Source organism: Cardiocondyla obscurior, linkage group LG22, assembly GCF_019399895.1.
Source record: "Cardiocondyla obscurior isolate alpha-2009 linkage group LG22, Cobs3.1, whole genome shotgun sequence".
NCBI classification, from domain to species: domain Eukaryota; kingdom Metazoa; phylum Arthropoda; class Insecta; order Hymenoptera; family Formicidae; genus Cardiocondyla; species Cardiocondyla obscurior.
In genome coordinates this window covers 1,913,434-1,929,572 of record NC_091885.1, presented here as the reverse complement: position 1 = coordinate 1,929,572, position 16,139 = coordinate 1,913,434, and the positions used below count along the sequence as shown (strand labels likewise).

The following is a 16,139-nucleotide window of genomic DNA, read 5'->3' as shown; positions in this document are numbered from 1 at the left end:
GCACGAAGCGAGATAAGGCATTTCGCGTGCGAACGCGTCCGTATGCTGCCTTAATTCGCATCGACGATGGACGAGTCCGTTCATTTCATATCGGCTTTCATTTTATATTTTCAGCGAGCGATCGTGCACGAGCTACGCGAAAAACGCCGCTGATTTTTTATCGCCGTTTGAGGCGTAGTGCGCCCAAGCGGCAATTACGGCATATTCCCATTAACGCCGCGACGCAATTCGAGAGTAAAAATTTGAGGGAACTAAATTTTTTAATTTGCTAGTGGGAAAAATGCTAATAGACTTCGATACCTCGATTCCTCTTTCGCTCGACTCTTTTTATTTTTATAAAAAAAAATATATTAGTATTATAATATATGTAATATGTCGACGAGTGCAACGAATTAGAAAAATTCTATCTAATGGCTCGCTTTATGCCAAACGAGAGTAAACGTTAGTTATCAAGGAGGAGATTTTGAGGATCGGTATCGGTTCAGTTCGCAAATTATATTCGGTATATAAAATTTTATATAACGCGTTGAATTATTTAAAGGTAAGAGAATCAGAGAAAGACCGACGGGTGGCCGGAGTGGGGGAACGGGGGGAGCGCGGGTGTACGTGCCGCGTGCGAGCTACGTTCGCTCGCTACCCCCACCTCTCGCTGTCCTTCTCTAGCGGTCGAGTGATACGCACGTACGCAAGAGACGCTCCATACGTATAACAAGAACCACGCTTAATCGGCGGGCCAGGGCACATGATCTGGCGTGATTCAGGTTCTGTAGGATGCCCAGGGTTGTGAGGAGGAGGTAGGCTCGAAACGGTTTGCCGTCTGTGGATTGTTTTCGCGATTTTTCCGCGCCTCACAGCTCTCCATCGATCGCCCGATCGAACGACCCGTTGCGCAGTTGATCAGACACGCCGGCCACGTGGAAAGCATGGGTTCTCGAGACGGATATCGAGGCATATCCTGCGGTTGTCTCTCTTTATCTAAAGGCCGAAATCTGTTGGAGAAAGTAAAGTGCGCGAGGAACATATCGTGTCGCGGCTCGTCTCGATCGGGGATTTAACGAGAGTGTCATGAACTATCCCGCGAGGGTCTAGTGCGTGTAAGGCTGCAGCGGAGCAGCCTCAAGGAGCACGGGGAAAGGGGACGGGTGCTCGCCAGCGGCAATCAGCCGCTTCGCGTTGCGTAGGTTCGGGAGCCAACGCTGTAGGCGCGGGGAACGCAGGGAGAAGGGGGATGGGTCTGCGCTAGCTCTGCTAGCGCTGGAATTTGCGCCCGGTCACCTTAACCAAAACACCCGCACGGTAAGATAAAAACAATACGCGTTGAGTAATACCTTGAATGGAACAGTATGTTAACCACAATTTTTCTGTTTCAGATAATATTCTACCACTCAAGAAGGACCAACCCGACATCCCGCAGACATCCTGAGAGGAGGAGGAGGCCCAGGAAGGGTATCCTGCCCCGGCGGAGCAACCCAGGGGTAAGTATCATTTTTCCTTTCGAATTAAGTGCTTTAAAATTTTGCTAACATTATTTTAATATTTAATTTAATTAATTTAATTAATTTAATATCTACAAAATAATTTTTTAACTTTTCTGTTACAGCAAGAGAAACTCCGCTGCGTCGCATCGCTCAGTGCCGCACGCCGATTCGAAATTATACGAACTGCAGCCAGTTCGTCGGTCGTTCGGGGCTGCCGATAGTTACCGGGCGTTTTTTTTACGATTCTTTTTAATGCGGGAGTGTCGAAAAAATTGTTAAGTAATTTTCGGGACTGTAACTTCACCCGGACGCGTTCGCGAGTTTCCTGTGCGCGGAAGGATGGCTCGTCACGACGTCCGAACTGAGAGGAGGAGCAGGCCCGGGGGGCATCCTGCATCGGCGGAGCAACTCATAGGTGAGAATCAATTCTTCTTATAAAATATTAAATAAAAACTTTAACCTTTTTTTTTTATTAATTTCATCAACTAATTAATATGTCTACATTAATTTTGTTCTTTTTATGTTACAGTCACCGGCAGAGTTCTTCAACTCCGCTGACGCTCATGCAGATTGGTGAGTAGAATTATCTTCTCCCAATATTTTCATTTTTATCGTGTTCGCCATATTTGAAATAATGAATAGCTTAAACGTATAATTTAGGGCGACTGACCGAAATTTGACGTTGCACCGGGTTGTTTATGTAAATTTCGTAATGTGTGTACTGATCGCTCTCTAATTTTCCATTCGGAAACACTTTGCGTTTTCCCTGACATCCACGTCCTGTGTACAAGCCTATACGTGCTCGTCTAGTCGAAATCGATATAGCGATATGGTTTATTGGTACCTTGGTCAACCGGTCGCGCATAATTGGAATCCGAATCATGCGTGGGCGCGCGAACGCATGATTCGAAACAGCATGCACATGTCATTCTGCACATATGTTAATTAGACGTTTTATTGAGATAGGATTTTCATCCCGCGCGCGTTCACTACGTCAGAGTAAAAATAAAAAAGTAAAAATAAAAAAAAGAAAAACAATTTATCTACGTAGGTAATTATTAATGTAGAAAAAAGTCTCTTTCTCTCTATAAAAAATTATAAAAGATAAGAGATTAATAATTTCTTGAGAATATAATCACACGTTTGAACTCTTATCGTGTATATCTCTCTTAACTGTCGAAAAGGACATGCTCGATTAAGTAGCGCACGCAAGTTCTCCGTTTCTCTTCCCATGCAATTTTTTTTTTCTATTTCGTATCTCAAAGACAAGCCTGGCGCTAATTCGTACATTAGCGCTCTCCAGCGCGATAAAGCGACGAGGTTGTTAAGACGTTTAAGCCGCTCGCTCGCCCGGCTAATTGTAATCTCGCGCAGCGATTTCGCATTTATCAGATGAACGTCGGCGGCGCGCGGGCAATTAAACGGAAGCGGGAGCGCCAAGCGAGCGCGATAAATCGCGCTCAGCGCCGTCGTGCGTGAAGAGGCGGCCCACAGCGCCGCTAATTTATTCGCGCCGCTGCCTTTTAATCGGCCGCGTCGTCGTCGTCGTTCCCGTCGGTGCCGATAATTGGATAACACGCTGCAAAAACTGTGCACGACCGCCTCCGTTATTTTGATACGATACGCCGACGTGACGCAACGTGCCGCAAGCGATAACCGTCCTATAAATCTCCCAGAGATCGCGCGAGGGTAGGCGACGAGAAACGCCGCACGCGAGTACACTTCTGCTTCCTGACGACGCGACGAGACGCGAAGCGGCGTGTGAGCTAATTACTCCGGCGAGTTGATAGAATTAATCGTTCCGACACGCAGACACGATCGGCCGTGGTCTGCTTCGCGACTTCTTCGCGACAACCATCCCGCGATTTACAGAGAAACAAGGTTTTTATTACGGATTCGCGATGGCTCAACGATTATTAATTTTTTTTTCTTTATTCGTATTATATTTATAATTTCTTATAAATAAAATAAAAGTTTCGCAATGAAATTAAAATATTTATGGCTCCTCGTTTCACATGATTTTGAAACAGAAAGAATACGGCAATCTTTATATAAAAAATAATATATGAATATTAAATATAAAGAATTTTAATATTATATTACCGAGCGTCGTTACGTTTAATTTTTCTTATCTTTTCGGTGACTTTCTACAAACGCGAAAAGCATCGTGCAAAATTATGCGTAGTAATTGCTGTCGTTCCCGGTGTGAGCCTTCGTTTAAGTAATTGTAGTTTTCAGAGGGTCGGCGGGGCCATCTCGATACAGTAATCGCCGCGCGGAAGTCCTCTAGAGACCATTCGGTTCGTTAACGTGGAGAACTTAAAGGGGACGATTCGGTATCTTACAAGTCTCGACGACGCAATCCGATGAGTCGATGATTGCATTGAAATTCGCATAGTTTGTTTTTTTAATTTTTATGAACATCAAAAATTGATATGTGCAGAAAATAAAATCCAATGCAGGTTAACATAATTATTATATGTACGTGTCGCGTAACGCGCCGCCGAGATATCCGTAAGTCCCCGCGATTGTCGTAGGTTGCGTGGTCGGTCAGCTGAGCCGGACGATGCCCTCGCATCGTGCGTGCGAGAGCCATAACGATGTTCGCTATCCAGTGGTAACGCGATAAACAAACGTATACGGCCTGCTCCTGAAAATTCCGTGGCCCGTAGTTCGATATTAAAAATTGTTAAACGTAAAAATGTCTTCTTTTACGTAGAAGAAATAAAAATTAATAACGCGCGCGCTTTGTAATATCTAGTAATTATAAAAACGCAACATAATGCCGATTGTAATGTGTGCTTATTTATTGCGCAACTACGATATAGGTAAACTGTTAAATTATGTAATTCACATTCGCGAAAATGTAAGACTCCGGAAAGACGCTCCCGCGTTTGCTGGACTTTTGTCGATTACAAGCGGGAATACTTACGAATTAACATCTCTCTAAATTACTAGGATTGCGCGCAAAAGCATCGCGTTTCAGTAACGCTAAAGTGATAGTGATTCGGTTTCACTGAAATGCCACTGGATTGCCGATTTCGTCGATGTAGCAGGGATACACGGTAGGTTTTTCAATAGCATCGTGTGTAGGCATTTTATATTGCACATGTGCACACCCGCACGTCATATATGGGCGCGTGCATAACGTATAATTAGTAACATATCGCGTTTTTTGAACTAGCTCAGGCATCAAAATTATGGCGGTCATCGCTCGCAAGTATTAAGGAAGCAAGGGTCATAAAATAGATGTAATCTTTTACTCTTTGAATATTATATGCAACGTGATGCGTTAAAATAAAAAAAAAATCTCTTGCGGCACTTTTAAGCAACTTTGTAAATGATTGACAAATCTGACATAGTTTGAGTGGTAAAAAAAAAAAAAAAAGGGTATCTACGAATTGCTACGAAATCCGACAAATCACGCTGCATCGTCGATATCCGCGTTTCCAATTTCGCAACGTTAATTCAGAATTAACCAAACAGGTTCGACCGCGGTATAGCGCGATGGACATCGAATAATTGAGTAAAACGCTCGGGGGCGAACGCTGCTGGCTCTCTCTCTCTTTCTCTCTCGCATCTTCGTCTCGCTTTTAACGTTAATAATATGACGCGTGCCTTTTAAACGCGGCGCTCTATTAACGCTGAAAGCGAGATATCGGTGCGACAGAGTCGGGTCAGGAGATCGCTCGATGAAAGTTTAAACTTGCGGGTAACGGTTCGGGCGTATTATGGGAGCCGAGCTATGACAGGCGCGAAGGGAAAAATCGTCACGTCACTCTCGAGCGACAGCGCGCGCCACGGAAAATTATTGTGCGAGGAATGCGGAAAAAATTGCCCGCCGACGTATGAAACGTTAGTTTTTAACAACTCGCAATTTTCACCAGAGTTATGCGGTTTTTTTTATATCGGTTCGATCGCACAGCAGATATTTCCGGCAATTGCAGAGAAGACTCGCAGAGCAAAATAATGCATGCGATATCTTTCAAAAAAATTCCTTTTTGTTTTGGAAGCAAATTAAAAGAGCGTATCTCTTCTAAACTTTAGGAATTTAATATATTGATAGCGAAGTCACAATTAAAATTCAGATTTTGTGAAAATATGTCGTTTAAATTAAAGAAAATTATTATACTTAGGAGAAGAAAAAATATTTTTATTTAAAAACAACATTCAATTTGTTAAAAATTTGCCTAGTCAAATCAATATTGAATAAATTATTTGGTTACAACGTAACTTACATTTAGATATTTAAATAGCGAGATATTTAGAAGTATAACAGTTAAAAATTTCATGCATGATCAAATATATCGAAAGAAACGCAATAATGCAAAATTCCAAAGCGATATTTTATTTTCGTGAGAAAAAAAGAGAAAGAGAGAGAGAGCACGCTTTCGCGTTCACGCAAAATTTTCGGGGGTGCAAGAAACTGCATGCAAAACCGAGAGATTCTCGACAATTGCGACAGCCGTGGCAGGCTATCGCGGGGATGGAAGGCGCGGGTGGAGGGTAGCTCGCAGGATCACCGAGTCCCTGATATACCCGGCGGGTTGTCGAGGTGGACCGTGGTAATCCTCCAAAACCCCTGCACAATACCGCGTCGGGTTCTACAGCGGCCATTAGCGCGGAAGGGGAAAAAAGATTAAAACCTTCACCGGTCGCCCGCACCGGCGGCGAATCCCGGTTTTATTAATCGTGCACGTTGCGGAAGATAACGTCGTCGGCCGGCAGTTTCCAGGAAAAGGGTTAAAGCGCCCCGAGAGACGGAAAAAGGGGGAATTTCGGCCCTTGTATATCACGGCGATCGTCGGTGCGAAAAAACGACGACCACGGTTACGGCTGAGCTAAGCGTCGCCCTGCAAAAAGCAAATTTAAGAAGAGAAGTGTCGAAAAAATATTAACCGTCGTGAAATTTAGAAAAAAAAAAAATTAATTTTACAAAATTTAGAATGTTTACGGAAAAGACGATCGTCAGTGGTTTTACGTAGGATTTAGCAAGAATTCTTTAGAGGGGTAGATATATGTATTTTCTTTTACGTAAAAAAATCTCGCGTGTAGAAAAGGCAAAATCGCTCTCGACTACCCGATATATAGCAACGTTCGTATACACGTAAGCGCGCTGTTGAGCCAGACGCAGCATCAAAAGAGTCGAGCAGCTTTCGCCTTTTATTCCGCGTCCACCATACCGGATAAAAAGGAACGTCGTGGCGAGAAGAAGAGGAGGCCACCCGCCTCTCGCTCCCTCCCTTCTTTTTCCCCGATTTCTTCTCTCGCGGTCGGAAAGAGAAAAAAAAGACAAGTAGGATAGGTTACGGGGATGGCGGAAGTGCTGAGTGCGAAGGAAGAGACGATGGATGCTGCACAGGAAAGAGGAAAAAGAGAGAGAGAAAGAGAGAGAAAAGAGATGTTCTAAGAAGAAGAGAGGAAAAGAAGACGTCGTCTTTCTTGGACAAAAAGAGAAAAGAGAGAGAGAGGGGAAAAGAAGCCGAAAGAGTACGTCCGAGTGGCAAAAGGGGCGAGAAGGGGTCGAGGGGAAATTCGAACTATGCGTCTTTAGCGGCAAAAGCCGCGGATGTTCATCTTTTTCTGCTTCTTTCTCTCTCTTTCTCTCTCCCTTTTTCTATCTCTTACTCTTTCTTTTTCTTCGTCAATGCTCCTTTACGACGAGCACTCCACTGACCTCCAAAGCGAAATTTCCGAGTACCAATGGCTTGAGCGATGGAAAAGCTCCGACCCTCTTTTACGACGTGCCTTTATTCGCGTAACAGCGGTAAGCGGGGAAACATCGCGGAATTAAGATTCGCGAATGCAGAGATGTGCCAACGTGCTCGATCTGAATCCGTCGCTGAATGCGAGGGAATATCGCAGGTTTCAAAAATGGCGAACACGATTGTCTTTAACTTTAATTGATCCTCCCGAGCTATTTTTTTTATTAAAAAAAATTTTTTTTATGAGAGCACCTAATAGTCATCGCGGCCAGATCCATAAATTTATGCAAAACTTGGCAAAAGTGTACAAAAACGATATGTAAACGATTTTGAAAAAGATTTTATTTATTATTAATTTTTAATTCCCATTTGAAGCAATTTCGCGAACAATAAACGAAATAAATTAATAATTCACTTACCCCACGGCTGTGCGTATGCTCCGTTACCGCTCGATGTCTCCCAAATCTTCTATCCTTTTTGGGCGCGTTTGTTTCACTCGTAAAACACAACACACGTGTTAATTATACGCGACGTACACTTCCCCCATATTCATTACGGACAGGGTTCTATCGAAATGCGATTGCGAAAATAATGCGAAAAAAAAATACAAAGTTCAATGATTCGTTCGACATTCGAGAATTTCGATGTGGTTAATAAAATCAAGTTAATGACTAATTTAAGAGCGGAATAATAAAATAAAACCAAAAATATACAATCGAAATTTAGTGTTGTATACATACTGCGTTTTGAATGTGCAAATTCAATGAAATTCACGTATTATACTAATAAATGCTCGATACATCACGGTTTTCCATTACTTGAATAAACTCGATTCGGCGATTTGTATATTATTCCACGCTCACAGTCTAAAAGTGATGAACAAATTATTGAAATCAGCGAAAAATGGAAAATACGCTCGAATCTGATTGTTAAAGAAGCGGTTACCAGCCATATAAATATCGCCGTACAATAATCATTTATAATATCCATCCCCTTTGAGAAGATGACTAAATTGCGCGAAATACTTGATTCGATAAATAGTGCACGCGTTTACAATCATTAACCGCTGGCAGTTAATTAAAGGACGTATTACGAGATGGAAAAATTCTTAGCGTACGCATGCGAGCTTACCTCAAAAATTGATTAATAAATCGCGAGTGATAAAACTCAGACTTTGTCTGTCGAGACATTCGCATTTAAGTTCCCAAATTAAATTGCGGTTTCAAACACGGCCTAATGAATATTAAACTGATTTCCAAGATGTGTTTATTAAATCATGTTACGTCTTTAGCTTCGTTTCAGTTAAATTCTTCAACAGAAACGCGGTCATAAATACGGGCGTTAATTGCATATACATTATGCACGTGCTAATCTCGTAGTGGCGAACTTTCGACTTTTTTTTTTTCTTCTTCTTTTTTTTTCCATTTTGCGTCGGAACGTAGAGTCGCATTACGTGTGAACTCGCGTGCCATAAAACTTGGGCGCTTTCGGGTGGGAGCTTTCATGAATAGGTCGCGGACTACGCTACCAACGCGGCGTCTTTGTTCCATGCGCGTTACTTGGCATTCTTTAATTCGCGCCCGCGATTACTCGATCTTCCTTTGCTTCTTTTTATCGTTTCTTCTTCCATGTGTGAAAACGGTAAAGGTTTCTTCAAGTTGAAAGGCCAAAATTATACCACTGTGCTATAATAAAATTTTAGGCTGACGTTCACTCTCGTGGCATGAAATAAGCGAAACGGGAGAGGCAATTACCGCAAATATCGCGGAAAAACGATTAGAATCGGGTAACAATGAAATCTCTGCACGTTCTTTTGAAATAGAAATCGTTGAACTCGGCGATCTTTTTCTTCCGGCTCTATTTTCATAGTGACAAATTTATTTCTTAATGGTAATTTGTTTTTGTTCTTTTGTCCCGATTTTGCAATTGAAATCTCGTAAGCTCGTGTATTATGTTCATAACTTTGTATCCTCTCTGTCTCTCGCAACTATCGCGAACGCCCGGAGCACTTTCCGACGCGTTTGCCTTCACATCGGTGCAATTATGCGAGCACGGTAGTTGGTTGCGTCTCATACGCGTTACGATCGATGCGCGTTTTCCGCGGAGAGACTAAATGGGTTAAAAAACCAGAGGGGTTCGCGTAACTGGATGCACGCCAGGGAAAAGAGACGGCGAAATGCAGCGGGAAAGAGAGAGGTGCGTACACGCTGTCGCGAGATTTTCCGGGAAATCGCCGACGCGACATCCACAAGCGGGAAAACTTGTAATTGGTTTGCGGTAAGCCGACGTTTAAATTTCGGAACGCTCGCGCTCACGTGCATTACGCCGGAAACGGACGCGAGCACGCAACTTCCACAATTCGACTAGTTTAGGCAAAACAAAGCGATCCCATCGGCCTTTTTTTCGCCTCGTTCGGCGGTTTCATCAGTTTGCGGCTCGTAAAACGTCACGTATGCACTCTGGGATGGATTATGTGATTTGTTCTTCGTTACATGAGTCAATTATATCGATTGATAGCCACATTGCATGTGGAAAGATTTCATTATCGTGCAGGATACAATTTGTATCAAAGAGTATATCCCGTCAACGTTTATTCTTTCATTTATATATCTATTAAATACAATATTTTTTTTATCTTTAGAATTATTCTAAAGGATAAAATTTTGTTAAATGAATATTATTTATATTGATCTCTCGCATAGAATTTGCCTTCCAAATCATTCTCCAATTAATTCAATGAAATACGCTCTGTGAAAATAAGTTTGAATTCCGTAGTTCGAAAGAAAAAAGATTCAACGTTTTATGAATTTATACGAAATATTGAAATACATCAACTTTGAAGCTGCTAGTTAGAAAACGTTACTATACGAATCTTGATTGTACACGGCAAACGATACTTTTCATATGAAACCTCCTTTGAAACAACTTGTAGAGCAATATCGACATTGCCGCGTGCGGTAAATATTCCCCGGGAGCCACCCAAGTGGACCACCGGCTAACAGAAAGGATCAAGGGGAAGTAGAAACGGTGAAGGAAACGAGAGATAGAGCAAATGAATCGTTCGAGATACTAGATTGCTAGAACAACGCGAACGCTTACTCAGAGAAAAGTGGAGAGCTATCGCGAGACATCCCCTTTAGATTCCCGCGATTCTTAAAATCTCGAGGCTTGTTAAAATTATCGACATCCGTTTCAATCAACAGCGGCAGCTCAAAATGTAAAATGTTCACTCGGCGATACTTAGGCGTTTAATTTAGCCGCCGCGGAAAAAAAAAAAAAAAAAAAAAAAAAATTATTCTTTTAACCGTGCGACAGGCGAAGAAAGTATTATTATTAATCGATCGAAAAGACAGACAATTGTGCTCGTCGTCAGTCGAAAGTGCAGTTTGCTTGTTCGCGTTCCTGGATCGGACACCGGCAATTCCGGCGGCGTTGTAACGATCCGTTTGCGAGGCGGTTGCGAGGACGAACTTGTATAATTTTCGCGAGCGCCGTCGAGGAGTGATTCTGAAGTGACGGCGACCCTCGTCGTCGCACACGGTTGAACCGGTAGCGTGCCGTCGTTGCGAAACTTTCAAGTGACCCTCGTCGTCCCCAGAGGCGAGTCAGGCGGCCGCTCGCTGACTCCGGGCGTCCGACACGAGGGACGTCCGCAGCTTCGGAATAAGTGGCGGACCAGCCTCTCGTTAATGGCACACGTCTCTCTCCGGAAACTTTCCCTTGTCTGTCTAGCCGGTCTAGCGACGCAACGCTTCGGTTCATAAATGAACGCTATTATACTTTAAAGGGTTTACGTGCCAAGTTTTTTAAGAAGTTGACATATTTTTTTTATTATTGCGCCAATTAATCGCTTTAAAAAAATTATTTCTCGATAAATTATATATTCTACTATTTTTTTTTTTTTCTTAAATTATTAGAACACAGAACGTTTGTAATTTCCGTTCTGATCGTCATAAAAAATTCAACATAATACACGAAGCGCGTGCTTTGTAGTCTTTAATTTGTTTAAAAAAAAAAAGGATTGCAAATTTATATTATAGACAAAACCGGTAGAGAATTTACATTAATAACATCAGCGATGTTAGATTTACAATCGCGTATGTAGGAAACATTTATAAAAATGTATAAAAAGGTGTCACGAAACTTGGATGTGTGTTCATACGTGCGAGAACAAAGACGCTCATTTTTCGCACGTCGCCGAGAACCGAACGAGAGTAATTATCGAATGCTAATGGCATCGACGGTTTAACCGTCGTCCGTAATAAGCAGCGATCCGCTCTCTCAGCACCTCTTTCGTTCTCCTCGTCCTCGTCTCTCGCTCTTCGCCCCCTCTCTCATTCACCGCGCTCGTTCGCCCTCGTACTATTTTTTTCCTTCAACCCCCGTTCTCATTCCACCGCATCTCATCTCCTTTCCCCTCTTACCGTCTCTACCTTTTTCGCTCGTTTCTCTCTCTCTCTCTTGCGTCATTGTGGGCCTCTTCCTTCCCTATCTTTCTCGCCTGTACCCTCATTCACTCCCTCCCGTTCTCTTGCTCGCGCTCGTTTCAACTCCCTCGTGCTCCAAGCCTCTCCAACAGCACCTCTACCTTCGATGGCCGCAAGCGCAAGCACTCACGGAGGCGACTCTCTCGCGGTCCTTCCCATCCTCTCTCCGGCCACCGCCTGCACAAGTTCTATCGCCGCCACCAGTTCCTCCACCTCCTTTCTCTCTCTCTCGTTGCACAGACAGAGGTGGGTGGAGGTGAGGTGGTTAGAGGGCTGGGCGCCCAACCCGCCCTAACGAGCCGGCGTTCGGGTCGCGTTCGCTATCACCCACGCGAGTCAATGACGTCGCCGCATGAGAGATTAAAGAGCGTTCACAACGGCGGAGCATTTTTCCTGATTTTTTAAAAATCAAAAAAATAAATAAAAACGTAACATCGATCGCGCGACGTCATATTGATATACGACTGACTTTCCTAGTTAATATTTGCCGCTTTTGCACTATTTGACATTTATTTTTAATTGTCTCCGTTCTTTGTATTAAAATAATATTTTAATTTGTATTTAAAAAAATGTTTAAAAGACGATGTAATTTAGTTAAATTTTATTAATTTTAAAATAATTTCTGATACGAATTGATTATTAATAAAAAAATAGTTTTAGCTTCAAATAAATTATATAGCAAACTCACTTTTTCTCAGTGTGATCGCGGAATGGATTTTCGGTGGTGGCCGGAAGCGCCGGAAGTCGGGCGTCACGAGCTCTTCCGTTGCTCCGTTATTTCCGGACAGGCTTGTAATTTTCGTCCTATAACCCCGCGATCGCGTTCGTCGGCGATCATCGATCAATTTCGCGGGGAAGGAACACGGGGTAAATTGAAAAATTGTCAGGCTCGATTTGGTAGGGTGGCCGCTAAAAAAAGGTCAAAAAAAAGACCCACGCGAGATTTTTTTGTTCGATTGAACGCACTTCCACAGCAGCGTGACACCGTTGAACATCGCTCACTTTAAAACAACTGCGAAACGGTATTATTTGGTCGTCGAAATGTCCAAGGATAGGATAGTGACGATTTCTCGTATCGCGGGTGTACAGAGATAAAGAGAAACGTTGGCGTGCGTATCTTTGTCGAAGAGTCCTATCGAGCGAACCTCGCGAATCTTCTAGCAAAAGCGACCAGCAATAGTTTAAATATCCATCGAATTTTCCTATTCGTTTTAAAGTTTTTACATTATTAAAAAGTTTAGAAAGTAAACATTGAATGAAAGCTCATTTCTCGGTTTCGATCTAAAGTTGATTTTTTTTTTAATTTTTTTTTATTAATCGCACATTTAAAAGCAATTTTGCGGCGGCGCAAGATCGTCGAGCGAAGAATCGTGATTCCCAAGCGCTTAGATCTGTGAAGTTTGATCGGGTGTAGGGAGGAGAGTAAACAGAGTGATCTCGAGATGTCTACGGGGGTGGCTGTCATGTACAGTCGACGTCACAACGAGCGTTCGCCGCGACTCTTCGTCATCGTTCTCCACCTCCTTCCGCTGACTGGTTGCCCTTCTGGCCCTCCTCCTTCCACGGCGAACCTTTCAATCAAAAGCCATTGATGAAGTCGCTAATAGCCGGCGCCGAACAATCCTGTAGATCACGGGAGAAAATTCGTCGAACTGTACATGAACAGGGAAACAGGGCCCTCGAATGTCGTCAATGAAATTATTCCCGTGGATCCGTTTCTCTCTCTTTTCCCCTTCGAGTAATGTAGCCCGTTGCAATTGTGCTCGCTACGACGGAGCGTTCTTTTTATTTCCCTTCCATTGTCTAGTTAAAAAAAAAATGTTTTTTTTTCTGCTTTTCCCTTCTGGAAAAGAGGAATAGGAAGTTTCGCGATGACACGCGACTAAAATTGGATACTGCAACGACGTAATAATTTTTTATTTAATACCTCCATATAGAAGCTTGTGTATTATTCGATATCGCGTCTAAAAGTGGGAGAGGGCAAACGCGTGTTTCGCTTTCGGTCAAAAACGGGGAAAAAAAAAAAAGAACGGAAGTTGAGGGAACGATCGGTTTGGCTGTATCCCCTGTTGTCCGTCCATTATTTATTCGGCGAACTATGCATTCGTAATCTGCGGCCGTATCGGTCGCGCTTCTGCCCGATTCGCTTTTTTGCGTGCCCCAGCCGTCGCTTTTTTTCGCATTTTTTTCGGCAAAACGCGACGCTCTCTTCGAGACCGGAAATGAACGATGTGCGCTCGTGGCCTCGCGCCGGTATACCGCGCGTCCGTTTGACACACGCCGATCGCACGTTCGTGCAAAAAGGGCAATCGTTCTTTTTTTTTTTTTTTTCGATAAACGAATGAGAGCGCGGTTATGTCCGACTTCCGCAAGTTCCGGGAAACGTTGCAGCATTTAGATGATTTAATTTTCTAAACCGTTAAAAAAAAGGCTACATTTTTGGTCTAAAAAGACCCGAGCTCGTATCTAAAAAAATTAATTTGTATAAAACAAAGCTTCAAGTTGATATTTAATGTTGGTACAATAAAAAGATACAGAATTGATCGATGTCTCCGAAGAAGGGTTAGGAAAACGAAAGATGCAAAAGCGAAAAAGAAAAATATACAAGATACATCCGGTATTCAAGCGTTTCTCAAGATTAGTTTGCAACGCGACGAGTCGGAGTCGGGTTGAATCTCGTCAAGCTATCTTGTCGTAGACAGTCGCGGTTCTTCGAGTAACCGGCTCCGAGAGCACCGGCGCGCACATTCGGGCAAGCGTATCTGTCGACGGGGCTCTTATCGAGCCCGCTCTCTCGCTACCGCCGATCTTCCCGTTCCTCTCCCGAGCAACCCCCGTAATCTTTTTCTCGCCCTCCGCCTCTCCTCGTAACCGCGCACCGGTTGTGTAAAGGGCGATCGCAACGGGCCGGAAAATAGGCTCATCTGAATGCGGCACGGCGGACTTGGCGCCGTAGCGCGAATCGGAGGCACGGGGGAGTTGAAAGAGGACGGGAGAATGAAGATCGTCGAGAGGGAGGTTGCGCGAGAGTGGTTACGGAGGTAACGAGGACTCGGGGACGACGATGCGGCTAGAGATACGCTCCGCTTGATGGCGATGCCGCCTCGAGAGAGCTTCGCGCGGAAGTGAATCGCGCGGGGATGTGGAAAGCACTCTTCCCTCTTTCCTCCTCCCTGCCTCGTAGATGGAAAATGGTCAAGGGAGATCGGACGCGGTCGTCGAGACTGCGGAGGCGTTGCCTTCTGCTCTTTCCCCTACATTCGTCGCTGTCGAATCTTGCCGATATCGGAATATCTTCCGGCAAGTATTTGATTTGCGAGGACGAGTTCCCGATACATGAAACCTAAATTAAATGAAATTAAAAATTATACCGAAAAGATACCCCCGCGCGCTAACTTAATATTTGGTTAACGATATGACTCAACTCCTTTATTTATTCCGTTGGGGGTAACTTAATTTCGTCCACGTCTTATTCAACGTTGGGAGCTTGTAATAAATCGAAAGTTTAGTTTATCGTACTTAATTCTTCTCAACAATTTTTTATTGATCGATATGATTTGCCCCTGACTACAATATGAATTTTATAAAAAAGTTATTTCAAGAATTTCTCTCTCTCTTTTTTTTTTTTTTTTTTGGCAATTTTTCTAAATTCAATGCTCGCGCTAATACTGGCGCGCAGGTATAATCGCCGCACGCGAATCATTCAGACCGCCGATTTTTGCAGTCACTCCCTTTCGTTTTTCACTCTCTTCCTCTCTCCTCTCTCTTCCCTTCTATTCGCAGTTTAATATCACGAACCGCTCTAAATCGGACGCGCACAAAAGCGTGATAACGAATCACGTCCGTTGCAGACGAGGGCAATGGCACCGGCAGCGGCGCCCCGGGGGCTCCTGGGAACGCGCAGCGCATTCGCCCTCCGTTCCCTCCTCCCGCCGCCCTTTTTGCGCCCCCTCGTCGACGGGCGCCATCCCCCGTTTTTCGGGGGGTTTGAGGGGGGGGTGGGAGGGGAGGAGGGGAGGCGTCACGCAGCGGTAATGATAGCCGGGCGCATTATGTTTTACGTGGGAGTGGCAACAGCCGTGACCGAAATGCCCGTTGCCGTTCGCCCGCTCGCTCGCTCGCTGACGGTAATTGCATCCTACTTTTCCCGGCCACGCGTTGCGCGTTTTGATAAACACCCCCGCGCGCGGAGCGCGGTCGGGACGCGTTACCGTTTCTGGGAAAACTGTACGCGGGAGTTAGATAGATCTCTCGATTTCGCCCGAGGGGGTTTAGAATACGCTGAAGAAAGCGTTCTCGTTCATTAAAGGGACCACGTCGAACGCTTCAACGTCTGCGAACCACCCTGCTGCCGGGGTCCCCAGCTAAACTTCGCCCTGGAACGAACGTCCTCGGTTTCATAACTTTCGAAAGGGAGGAAGTTTTAGGCCGTTACGTTTCGCCGATACGTTGTTCGCGAATCGTTCCGG

General features: G+C 44.1%; 1 long non-coding RNA gene across 1 annotated transcript in view; it reads left to right on the top strand.

The window, feature by feature from the left end:
• Positions 1 to 1,608: 1,608 nt before the first annotated feature.
• Positions 1,609 to 16,139, top strand: part of LOC139110980 (uncharacterized) — a 70,202-nt gene continuing 55,671 nt past the window's right edge. The window contains exons 1-2 of the long non-coding RNA XR_011547130.1: positions 1,609 to 1,893; positions 2,008 to 2,051. This is a non-coding gene — a long non-coding RNA (uncharacterized lncRNA). The remainder of the gene's footprint in view (positions 1,894 to 2,007; positions 2,052 to 16,139) is intronic.